The 13066-nt window shown below is 43.7% G+C and overlaps 1 protein-coding gene across 3 annotated transcripts in view; it reads right to left on the minus strand.

Annotated features, from left to right (window-relative positions):
- hivep2a (HIVEP zinc finger 2a) overlaps positions 1–10755 on the minus strand; it is a 101656-nt gene extending 90901 nt beyond the window's left edge. For 2 of the 3 annotated variants that reach the window (XM_018682965.2, XM_018682961.2), the window contains exon 1: positions 3076–3641. The gene's annotated coding sequence lies outside the window, so the exon portion shown is untranslated. Of the gene's footprint in view, positions 1–3075; positions 3642–10271; positions 10350–10500 lie in introns of those variants that run through there. The other variant, XM_018682962.2, reaches the window with a different exon arrangement.
- Positions 10756–13066: the final 2311 nt, after the last annotated feature.

The following is a 13066-nucleotide window of genomic DNA, read 5'->3' on the forward strand; positions in this document are numbered from 1 at the left end:
TGTCACTTCATCACACCATGCCATACATCTGTAGTCATTTCAAATTCTCAAGCTATGATGTGTGTGTGTTAATTGACAGCAAATGCAAACATCTGCAGCGAACAGAGAGACAGACAGAGAGACAGACAGAGAGACAGAGAGACAGACAGAGAGACAGAGAGACAGAAACCAAATTAATAAATGGAATGAGTTCAACATGTGAGATTACAAAAATAAAATCCAGTCTGCTGTACGTTTTACAGGACAGCCAGATGAATGTAATGTAATCGATCAGATCAAAGATGCCTTTCACATTCTGCACCAGCTCTGAGCAGAGACGAGGGTTAAAACACACAACTGAGCCAAGTGTGTTCACTGGGAAAGACCGTGAGATACAGCTGGTATCTCTAATAAGTCAACTTAGAGGAAGGAGGAAGTCATTTAAAACTAGCATACAACACTGTCCTACTGTTCACGTTGGAAGAAAAAAAGATGAGAGATAAGTCTGAAAAAGAAACAAAAATTCTGAAGCTGATTTTTTTTTCCTGTTTCCTGAACCAGAAATCATCTCGTGACCTCGTCAGGTCTCAGTCTCCAGGCTGGAAACCACTGACTTAGTCTAATATATTAGCGGTAGCTAAGCTAGCAGGCTAGCTGTACTGTAGGTAAATACTAGCCATAAAAAGCCAGTGTGGCAGTTCAAGTGCTGGTTCGGAGCCGGTGCCAAATCCTGTACCAGTTCTACAACCAAAGAACCAGTTCTCCTCTGGCAGTAAATCTGGATCAAGAGCGGTGCCAAGACTTTGCTGGTCTGGATCCAAGAACTGCTCACATCAGGACCAAGACCAGCTACAACTGTGTGATGTTTTATCCTTCTATTCAACTTCTCTGTTTGAAACCACGAATGTTTGTTTTCATTGCACACAGTCGATACACTCTGCTGTGTCAGTGACTAAAATCTTCCAGGCACAGACTTTGAATCCAGGTTAACCTGAGTAATCACATCAGCCCTGTTGACTAATGCTTGTACAACTGTAGTGTGTTAGATAATGGTAAGTGGACTTCAACTCACACACATGCATGCATGCATACACATATAGAGTTCCCACAAGGCCTCAGTAATACAATAATTGAATGTTTCGTGCAGAAAATGAACTCACACCTCATGCACATTCTCTGTACGCCTGTCCACCCTGGTAACAGAGTGTGTGTGTGTGTGTGTCGCTCCCACACAGTACACCACGATGGCCATCTGAGGTGGCAGTGAGACAGATGGTACGTAGGTCGGCCTTTTCCCTCGCACTCTCTCACACACACATCTACCCACAGACGCGTGCACGTGCACAGTCACCAGCATGTGTCCTGACGGCAGAATGCAAACTGTAACGATGTCTTCAGCTGCAGGACTGTAACCTTATCACCGCCACAAACAAGAGTCGAGACACGTTTCTGTCGCTGCTTTTGCTTTTGCAGCTTTGACAAACAGCAAACAAAGCATTCATCTGTGGTAGTTTTCTGTCCGATTCACGGCTCATTTGTTTCCTCCATTTTCTGTGGCTGTTTTGCAGCGCACACAGCCTCTCATTGTTTCTAAAAATACTATCTTTACAGTGTCAATCCTTGTTTAAAATTAGCTGCTTTCCCTGCCGACAAAGACCACAAAAACACACAGATGTGACAGTGAAGTTTGTAACAATAAACCCTATTTACTTCCTTCTGTCACAATATTTAAATCTTAGATTTTCTTTCTCATCTGACTCATTTATTTATCTCCTGGCTTTACTGTTAATGTGTCCTTTATTTCAGCTTCCTGTGACATATTAAACATCAAAGAGAAGCAGTCATGTTGGCAGCAGCTGGGCAGCTCAGTGTCCTTCAGCTGTTTCAGACCTGCACTTTAAATCACATATTGCCAATCATCTACCATGCTGTAGTGTCCTTGAGCAGGATCTCCACCTCCTGTTGCACATAGTAGGTGTGACCCTGACCTTTGACCTCTGACCTCTGCGTGGAAGGGTGGAGGTGCAGAGGGCAGAATGGAGAGCCTCCCCACAGGTCATCACAGGATTAAGATTTGCAGTAGCACACGGCCTTGCTCATATGATGAGGCTGTAAATCTCTCTGGAAAACGCAGCGAAGAAAGACTCAAATATTTTCCAGCACAAGAGCATGAGCGGCTTGTTAAAGAGAGAGAGGCAGAGGGAGAGAGAGACGGAGAAGGGCCGGGCCGTGAGTCGGAGTCTCCCCGGCCGGGGCCCCTCTCTAGACGGCAACACGTCATGGAACATTCCCGGAACCAGCCAGCGCACCACCCACCCTCTCTCTCTCTCTCTCTCTCTCTCTCTCTCTCTCACACACAGACACACACTCACACACACACAAAAAGAGGAAACAAACGATGATCATATGAGATAAAGTCACTCCCTTTCTGAAATAGAGGTCGCCTTTAAAACAGTTTTCATCTCTGGACACATACTGTACAACAACACACACCGTGGCAGCGAGCCTGTGTTTCACCATCTGAGGAATGCCACTCCGGTCATACTGTAGCAGCAACAAGGAAATACCAAAGCGAGTGCGCTAAGGTCACAGCTTAAACTCACTTTTGAACACTCCTCGCGCGCTACTCAGTGACTGTGGGGACATTACACGGATCTGCAGGTGAACTTCTCACTGAGCTGAGCTGGTTTGTTGCTGCACGTAACGCACAAACGCAGATAATCGAGCGTCCAGACACCAACAATCACACCATCACACCTATCCGAGCTTCCACTTTCACAGCTTCATATCCACCCCCCTCCCCTCCCTCCTCTCCCGTCCTCCCTCTATCTCTCTCCCCCGGCCTTGCAGCCACCCTGGCCGTGCAGGCTACTGCAAATTCCTCAGGATATTACGCAACCCGGGTAATCTGCATGCAATGCAATGCGTGCCCGGGGTATTCCCCCTGCATAGCCTTGCCCTTATAAGCTAAACAAAAGATCAAGTGCCATGAAAACAGCCCATAACGCCCGTCATGGCGCAGAAAACCCCGCTGTCACTGTGATATGTGTGAGAATATGTCCGGTAAGGTTTCGCTTTTTCCCTCCCTGCTCTTACCTTCTGTCTGCGCTCCGGCTGCGCGTCTCCCGTCTCTGCGCGAAAATGACAACAAGCAAACCCGGTGACAGGAGATCCGATTCCGGGCGGGCTTGACACCTCGCTGGTCGTCCGTTAGAAACAGCCAGGAGACGGTTGTTAGAAATCCACAAGAGTCGAGGAGCGGCGGTGGAAACGTCGCGGCCGACGGAGGAAAAGTTACGCGTAAAAATGGAAGGAATCCTTTCCGACCGGATTTCTGCTGCCGGAGCTCCACTACTGCAGTCAGACAGACAGTAAATGTGTGCGTCTGCCTGTGTTGTGAGTGTGTATGTGTGCGTGTGTGAGGGTGAAATCAGGAGACACATACACACGCACACACACACTCATACGCACACGGGGGTTATTCCAAGCGCCACTTCCCAGAATAGCAGCATAGAGGAGAGGGAGAGAGTGAGAGAGACGGAGCGGCAGAGAGCGAGAGAGAGAGAGAGTGAGTGAGAGAGAGAGAGAGAGAGAGAGAGGGCGTGTGTATGTGTGTGTCTAAGTGTGTGTGTGTGTGTGTGTGCTCGTGTGACGTCGTCGGATCCCCCAGCGCGCAACCAGGGCAGAGGGAGGGGAGGGGAGGAGGAGCAGTGGCCGAGGAGGAGGCTCTGTCTGCAGGCGCAGAGAGAGCAGGATTCCCCGGTCACCTCTGGAGCGACCTGTCTGTCTGACTGTCTGACTGACTGAATGTCTTACTGCCTTGTTGTTGCCTGTCTGTCTGTACATTCAGCTACGCGTTAAGACTGGAACTGAGCGCATTAATACACGGTTTGCAGCACAAAATGGACATCCTACCGCATCAGTATCATAAATATATTTGTAATTATAGATATATTTTCATATGAATAAAATTACTAATACACACGCTCAGTCTTCAGCATCGTCATAATTGCCATCATCATTATTATTATGATGTTGTTTATGATAAAAGGACGTGCACCTGGACCCCTGCAACTTATCATTATAAAATTAAAATCTACCGATTGATTAGCCCCGCCCCCACCCCTCCTGAAAATATTATGATCACTAGACTCTTGTAATCTGGATTTAGAAATATCAAGGATTTATTACAGTGTTTGACCCCCATTAACCCATCTTCCTCTAACTCTTTCTAACCGGTACGGCCCCTCTATGTGCAACTTAACCCACCTTAAGACCTTTACTATGCCAGCTGATATCCTGGTTTAACAGTGCATATAAATTAGCACACACCAGACGTCTGATTTGCCTCCTACAGCTCAGATTTGTTCAGCGAGTCAGACTGCAACTGAGCAATCACAACAAGAATGGAGACATCACAGCTTTAAAAAATGGGTACGTCCCAAGGAGAAGGTCTAATCCACTATGTATGTAACACGTTCATATTCGTGCGATTCTTAATAGCACTAGAAGACCAACAAATTTATGCATGAGCTAGTATCCCACTGGTGGAAAACTAGGTCTGCAGGTGGATTGCATCCGTTTGCAGCAACATGCACAACAATAGGAAGCCACCTTGTCTGCCTCCTGCCAGATTTTGAGGTGGAGCCTCTGCATTCAAACAACACACCCACTCCAGCTCTGAGTGCTTTCATCTGTAAAACACATTTAGGAATACAGACGACCTCATTTAGCTCAGCCCTCCTGCTAATAAATTAAATCAGGCTTGATAAAGTCCTTTTTTTCCGTTTGGACAGTTTTTTTTTTTTAAGCGACAGGTGGCAGGTTTAATAAATGACTGAACACAGAGTGTCCTGTACCTGAGGCATCACAGGTTTGATTCCCTCTAACAGGCACAGCATCAACCTGCCTGAGAGGTGAGATGCATAGTGCAAATTCAGACGTAAACCAGTCAGACTTGTGCACGGCTTCAAGAAGTCAGCCTTCCTCAAATAGCTCCCATTGTACCTGGGAACAGATAATGACACATAATGGTCTGATAATTGTCTTGATGGCATCTGTCCATTGACAGCGCTGCAAGAAGTTATCCGAGGTGAGAGCGAATAAGAAGCAGGAATAGATGCTGATTGGCAGGGGCAGAGCCATCGATGGAGCAATTAGAAATATAGGGACCTTTTGTTGTCGAGTTTTCACAGATGTCACAGCTCTTTAACATCATCCACTCTCATCTCAGAGGGTTTTATTTGTCATATTAGACCTTTATTCTGGAGGCTCACAGCGCAGAGAGGCAGAAAAATCAGGGCTGATGTGCACCACACATCCTGGATCTGATTTTCACCACTTCACCTGAGCCACCGGGAGAAACGTCATTTTTTCAGGGTGTATTTCGCGATGTTCCAGCACACGCTGTCTGCCAAGCGCGGTGTGAATTCGCAGGGTGTGAATCCCACCTTCTGTTAACAGCTTTGATGCCGGTTAATCTGGCAGTTTACTTCCAATTCCATCTCTTTAAAAACGCTGCAGCTCTCTATACGTGTTTAGCAGTCTGTGTTGTCAACATCAACACATCAGAAAGTAATCTATATTTATAACCATTTGCGCTCCTGTTCAGAGGATTTTGAGAAATAATCAATCGATTCAGAACCCAAAAAGTTGGTCCCAGTTGGAAACAAAAAACTGACCTTTAGTGTGATTCAACCCCGGGATGATTCCTGAACAGGCCTAGGTACAGCATCCAGAGGTGGCAGTGCATTAGCTACTGTTGCTGGGGCAAGTTACCCCAGCAACAGCTAATACAGGGGTCTAATTTCTGTGTTTACCTTCAGTCGAGGCAAAGTTTATTTGGAAAGCTTAGCTTGTGCTGGAGTCTGTTTCCTGAATCTCTATGGCAAAGGTGACGAGTGCAAAGTTAGCATGACTGATTTAACCAGAAAAATAACATGAGGACATTTACAGCACATCTACTTAGAATAACCCGAACAGATGTATACACATTTTGTCTGAGATCATGTGTGGATGTATCATAAGAGCTAGATACTGGACTCCAAGATGGCGTCGATTCATCGGAATGAAAATTGCTCATCCAGGCCTCGAGCCAAAAAACTTTTCTAAATACCTGGTTTGCTTCCAAGTTGTGGAAGACGACGACATGCACATTAAAAACTGCTTGGTCTATGGGGTAAAATGCTTTAAGGGCAGTGGGTTTAAAGGGGGTTGTTTCCGCTGCAGTGCCACAAGTGGGCGCTCGGACAAACTGAGAGACGATGCCGCACCTAGCTGCCTTAATAAATCCATGAGATGATTGTCCTGCATACAAAGGTCTGATTGGCGGAAAAAGCCATCAAAGAACAGCCATTCAATGGTCAGGAACCAGGCTAGAAATCACCAAAGTTCATTACAGACAGACAGATACTTAAACCTCTCAATGAAAGTCCTCTGTCTTGATCCATATACTTTCTTATGTTTGGTGTGGGTGTGTGTGTGTGTGTGTGTGTGTGTGTGTGTGGGTGTGGATGTGTTTGTGCTGGCCAGAGCGATAAGTGGATTAAGGTCTGCCATCTCCCATAAGAGGCTCATCGGGACGTGATCTCATCACCAGTGACCCCGGAGTCCCCATGGCGACACCGTGGCAACACAGCACCATGGCGACAGAGAGCTGCCGCAGCTTCTGATGCTGCTGCAATTTGCATCTGCTTTTCATATGAAGCCCGACAGGAAGGTGTGTGCAGCTCTGGAGACTGCACATCAACTCTGTGTGTGTGTGTGTGTGTGTGTGTGTACACTGTATAGATACTGTATGTAAGCTAAGTAAATATCTGCAGCCTACGCTCCTGAACGTCATTCGTCAACCTCTGAAAGACGATTTATTTTATCAGACAGAACTATTCTACCAGCAAATGTCTTCAGGTGACTCATAACTTTAATAATTTGTTTTGTGTTGGAGCCAGCTGTCATTCTGATGAAGTAGGTGTGAGAGTTTTTCACATATGCCGTTTCACTTTTATTAAAATTGCATGAATTTCTTCTCGTTAAATGTCGCTTCAGTGTGTTATTCTCGTTAAGTCTTTCTGGATAGTTAAGTTAAAAATAAGTACAGTGGGAAAACGCATCAGCTGTAATATAAAAAGAAATAACCTTTACCTGAACCAGAATCCATTTTAACACTGTTTCCCTGTTTGAGATTCCACAGCACTGACAATAAGATTAAATACATGTTAATTTAAAAAACAGATCTGTGAGCAGTTTCAGTTGTAGCACTATTCATATTGCTGTTAATCATCATTTCACTGGGAATGCTCAATTTCTACTCGCTCATGTAGACACATGACCCCCCCCCCCCTCTGCAGTACAGGGTGTCTCCCATGAAGGAGAAATTTAAAGCAAAGAAACATCATGATAGAACTGCGATTGCACAACACAGATGGTGGGAATTTTGCAAAATCTTGTTATCTTACTGAGATGGATGGATTCCTGGATTGCATGTGTATACCCTGCAGGTACAGACATGTAAAATGCCCCCTCACCCCTCCGGCATGGGAGAGCAGAGTGATTATACTGCCTTTGTTGCTGTTTTGAGTCTATTTGTGGTCATTTTGCATCTTTTTATTGTTCTTTGGTTGGTTTTCTGAAGAGAAATGTCACTTTTAGTGACTGGACCAGGGTCTTCCCTGGTCCCTGGACCCAGGCCTGTTCAGTAATCACCCTCGGACTGGTTCAGGAAAACCTGCTATTATTTGGTTCCAGCAGGGAACCAACTTTGCCTTCACATTACACTCAGTCATTTAGCTCATTAATCAGTGGAGCTTTAAGGACACTGGGATCATTCGATGTAATGACTCAGAGATAATGCTACAGCTCCTCAGTGTTAGCATGCACAGAGCTCCGTATGACACAGATGTGATTTGGTGCCAGTCCCCTCACCAGACCGGGTATCGGCTAAAGTAACAAGTGTGGCCACAATCCCAGGATGTGAGTCATGTGTCATGCTCTAATGTACTGGTTACAGTCCCAGACTGGAACCTTAAATCCTCTCTATTCACAGTTTGCATTCACTGTACAGTTAAAAGAAAAACAACCATGAACAAGGAACCTGCTGAGTAGTTACGGGAAGTTATGAATAATCCATTACATCAGAGAGGTGGACACACACACACACACACACACACACACACACACAGAGAGAGAGAGAAACAGCCAGGCAGCAGCCTCAGGCTCTTGTCCCAGAGTCGAACTGTAACGCTCTGCAAGACAAAGCACTTCTGTGACAGCTGACTGATTACTAATGCTTATTCATACACACTCACACACACACACATAACACACAGAGAGGGGGGGGGCCTCCCCTTTGCTACCACTCCTAGTTTCCCACAGATTGACAAGTGAGCAAGTTGCGTTCGTCTGACACACACTTTTTTTGTACACACACACATTAAGGTTGTGTATCTTTCCATCTGCTGGTCTTTCATTCTCTCCCCGCAGCCACATTAATCCCTGTCACTGTGTCTTTCCCCTTCCATCACACACACACACACACACACGCACACACACACACTGTAATCAGCATGCTGAGGTGTGGCCCAACTGTTACGTAACAGCTCCAGGGTAAAGGTCAAACTACCTGGGAGATAACAGTTTCAAGAGGACATCTTCAGAGGGCGTGTGTGAGCGATAGAAGGAGGGAGGGAGTAACACACAGGTACACACACAGTACAACCATCAACCTCGTCATTATACAGGCTGTTTAGGGCTAAACTGTGCCCCCTACTGGTCTGTATCAGTACTGAGTTTAACACTTGAATTTATTTTATTGATCTTTTTTGACACACTGCAGCTACTTTAACAGTAAAAATCTTATTTTAGATAACTGCTATATAAATAAAGATTATCATAATTGTTCATTTAAAATTTTTTTCCCAATTTCGTTCCACAAACAGTCAAAATGATGGTCGATCCAAATCACAAAAGACACATTTTCTCAACTGTACTTGTAACTGTCTGAGATTTCTACCTTTATTATCTACTCTCTACTGAAGAAACACTACCTACTGTATATGATTAACAGTGAGTCATCCACACTGTTCACTCTTTCTGTTGAGACAGTTTTTCAAATGTAATTTTTAAGCAGCAGAAATAAAATTTGTGTATTAGGCAGATTTAAAAGGATAGATGGCTCTTACCTCCTCAGCCTTATCAGACGTCAGCTCATTTCAACAATCCCATAAATATTTATTGTCTTTGTTACAGATTTAAACTGCAGCTGCACAGAAACAGTGGTTAGGAGGTGGAGCTTTAATCCAGAAAGCTGAGATGGTGGTGTAACTGTGATTATTATATTGTGTAACCTGTATAATTACTTGACCCTCTACTTACTTTCTCTTTCTGTCTCTGAGGCAGTCAGCACAGTTTCCACTGTGGAACATTTTGGAGGGTGAAGGAGGGAGGTGAGGAGGAGGAGGAGGAGGAGGAGGAGGAAGAGGGAAAGAGGAAATGTGTTGCTGCCAACTCTTCAGAGACCCCACAGAGCTGGCAGTGTGTGTGTGTGTGTGTGTGTGTGTGTGTGTGTGTGTGTGTGTGTGTGTTTGTGTCCCTCTATGAAGTGGGAAACTGACATCCTGGTATAGAGAGGCTTATTTCCACAATGGGAAACTTTTCACACATGTCCTCACACTCACACACACACACAAACACACACACACATTCTCTGGGATCTACAAGGGTCAAAATATTCTGTCCTGTCACTCTGTGGCATTTTCCACAAAACTTTTCCAAACAAGCTTTAGTCCTTCACTTGATGGCTTTTTATCTGCCACTTGTAAATGACAGTAAATGAGGTTCTGAATTATCCCTCAAGACATTGTGTTAACATTGCTGAGCTTGTTGACAGTGATTGGCAGCTGCTAAGGAAATTCTTTAGGAAAAAGTTGTCAGTGCAGACATCTACACTGTGTCCTTGGTTTAGACATTTAATCCACACCAAACCTTTCAAACAAAATGTTTTAACCAAGGTGATGCACTCATGTGTGTTTGTTGGCGGAGGCATTGAAATCCGTTATTTATATTTATGCATTATAAGACATTTGGAGGGCAAAAAAATTGAAAATATTATCTTTAGTTTGGGTCATTTTGGATTTAACTTATAGATCTTAAACAGAAAATAACATGAGCAACATGTGTTGTACAGTAGTATATTCATACAATAATGTGATATTATGACTGTAGTATTGTCATATGGTGGGATCAGGTCAGTTTGTGTTTGTGTTGAACAGCACAGGGACATGATGCTGATTCAGTACCTGCTCTTCTCATCCTCATCACCTTCCTTCTTCCTTGTCCTCTCAGTCTCCTCACTCATTGATGCAGTCTTTTTTCTCCTGTGTCAGTGAAGACAGTAAACACAGGGTCAACTGATATATATATGTAAATATCACCTGTCTATGCTCGGATTATCTTGCAATAAATATAATCATATGCATAGGATTACCTCATTTTAACATGCATTTAATCTTCTTTACACAAACTCACCTGAAAGAATCGGCCTGACACTGGATGGATGGAGTTAATATTAGCTAGTTAGCTAGTTAGCTAGCCAGTTAGCTAGTTAATTCACTCAACTGAAACTAACTGACATTAATCATGATGGACGGCCACTGTTTAACGTATCGTGACAGCAGCTCTCGGTCAGATAAAGTCTTAAGATGACCGACGTTAAACTACAAAACTACAAACAGTCAGTTCGTGAAGTTGCCTAGTTACCGGTATCACGCTTCAGCAGATTCATCTTCCGGTCCGGTTTGTTGACGTAATAAAAAAACACTGCGTTGAGCAAAGATTTTGCAGTGACGACAAGATAGTTCACTCCACCCACCTAAACACACACAAACGATGACGCAGGTGGTCAAATGTTTAAAAAATGATCTCTTGGCGTTGAACAATATCTTTGCAGCACCAAAGTAGAGTTATTTAAACAATTATTTCACGACTTCAATTATATATTAACATGAGGAATGTCAGTTAACAACTGGGGCGCATTTTGGGGGATAATAACCCCCCCTCACCCCCCCTCAAATCGTGTTTTCACTGACATATATATTTTGTTTCCACTGCAACATTGAACAAATTGTGATTTGATAAAGGGTCTCAATACAAAATAGTCAAAAGTTCATTGTTAGCAGTTAGCATTTGTGACCTTTAATGAAATTGCTATGTGGAAACAGACACAGTTGCTGGCAACACCTTTAAAGTCATAACTGGAGACTGTCTTTAGTGGAAAAACATAATTTTGTCTTTTGTTCAGGCACTTAAAGTTGCTATATGGAACATTTTGCTATTGCTACATAGCCAGTGTTAGCATTAACAGCTGTTTACTCACCAGTCTGGAAGAAATGTTGGGCGTTCAGCATCAAACTTCATTACTTTTCTTGCCTAGAGCTGTCCCCAGCAGTGGAAAGCTGCTGCTCCTAACTTCAGCCGATATCTCTTCAACACAACACACAGACCGCTTATTTCTTCATGTTTTGTTCATACTTTTAGTTAATTCATGAACATTTAAAACTAAATACTTATATATAGTACCTTTAAACATTTTACATGCATTGGATGGTGAGATGTATGAGCTAGAAGTGTTATTTTGACATTCATCACAGTGGTCATTATCATTTCTAACTGTTTTTCCCTAATTTTGCAGTTTAAGTTGCCTAAACTCAACCAAACCAGACCAGATGAGAGAGCAAGGCTCTGACAAACAAACAGGTTCGAGAACTTGTTTCATCATTAATTAGTCTGGGAGAGAAAATTAGCAATTAGTGTGGGAGAGCTGGTGGTACCATATAATGGAGGTTTATCCCGCTGAGACCAAATGGGATGTTCAGCCATCTTTGTCAAACCAGTCTGACCACTGTCCTCACCAGATGGTGGAGGTACTGCACCATTTCATTGCTGGCCAACCGCCATTCATTTCTAAGAGGGGGGAGAAGAAGACGTTTGAGGCTGTGGTCCGATGTTTCTCTCAGTGTTCATGCAATTTAATTCATTTTTACTGGTTACACCTCGTGCAGGGACCAAACAAAAAAGGCCCTGTTAGTGTCTTAGTGGTTCTAAATGCCATGATGTGTTCCTGGACATGCTGTATGTTCATACGGCAGTTATGTAACTAGACGTATTGACTCTTCTGTCTGAACTGTAGCTTCTGCAGCTTAAAGAGTTTTTGAACTAAAATTGATTTAACCGCAGCAGTTCCCAAATACACAGTAAATGGTTGAAATCAGTTAAGTGTAAAAAACATGTGTGACTTAGTTTCTACCTGGAAACTCTAATGAAGATCAAAATAGGTGACACATGACGCAGACAGTCATACATTTGTATACCAAAAACCTGAGGTGCAGCAGTGCACATCTCATCTAATCACATCTGGATTTACAGAAGCTTTTGTCTCACTCTTGTGGAAATCCGGTGGTAATTTGGTGTCGTCAAAACTAGTGATCCCCTCTTTCTGTCTGACAGGTGTTACAAGAAGAGGAAGTTACACACAGATAAAAAATGATGTGAAACTTGTTGGTTTAACCTGTGATGACTGATTTCCTTTGGGCACTTGAGGCCCGTGGAGACAAGTTGTGAACATGAGACATCATCACCTTTTAGGTTGATTATTGATTTGGAGTGGTGTTAGCTCTGTGTTTGGTCTCCACCACCTCCTGAGGGAAATGTCTGACTCTTTAGCAGCTTAACGCTCCACTGTGTTCACCAGCCAGTCTCTAACTGATAACTGTCTGCTGTTCGTGTTGAGCAGGTACTGTACAGTTTTAGTTTGAGAGCTATTTGCTGCAAACAGCTGCTTTCTGTGGCTGAAAACAACACTGAGAGCTGTAAAACTGTGGGTTGGATAGTTAAACAATGAGACCGATGAGGAGAGCTGAGGATTGAGGTGATTCATCACAATATCTGGCTGCTTTCACATTTGATACATTGATATAAAACATATAGATTATATCTGATTTCCTGCAGATTAAGCAGCAGCAATAAAGGGAGTGTTATATGCACTGTATTTTGGACTTGCAGGTAGGTGTGACGGCTTAGTTACAGTTTGTCCCGT

Source organism: Lates calcarifer, linkage group LG7_1 (genome assembly GCF_001640805.2).
Source record: "Lates calcarifer isolate ASB-BC8 linkage group LG7_1, TLL_Latcal_v3, whole genome shotgun sequence".
NCBI classification, from domain to species: Eukaryota; Metazoa; Chordata; class Actinopteri; family Centropomidae; genus Lates; species Lates calcarifer.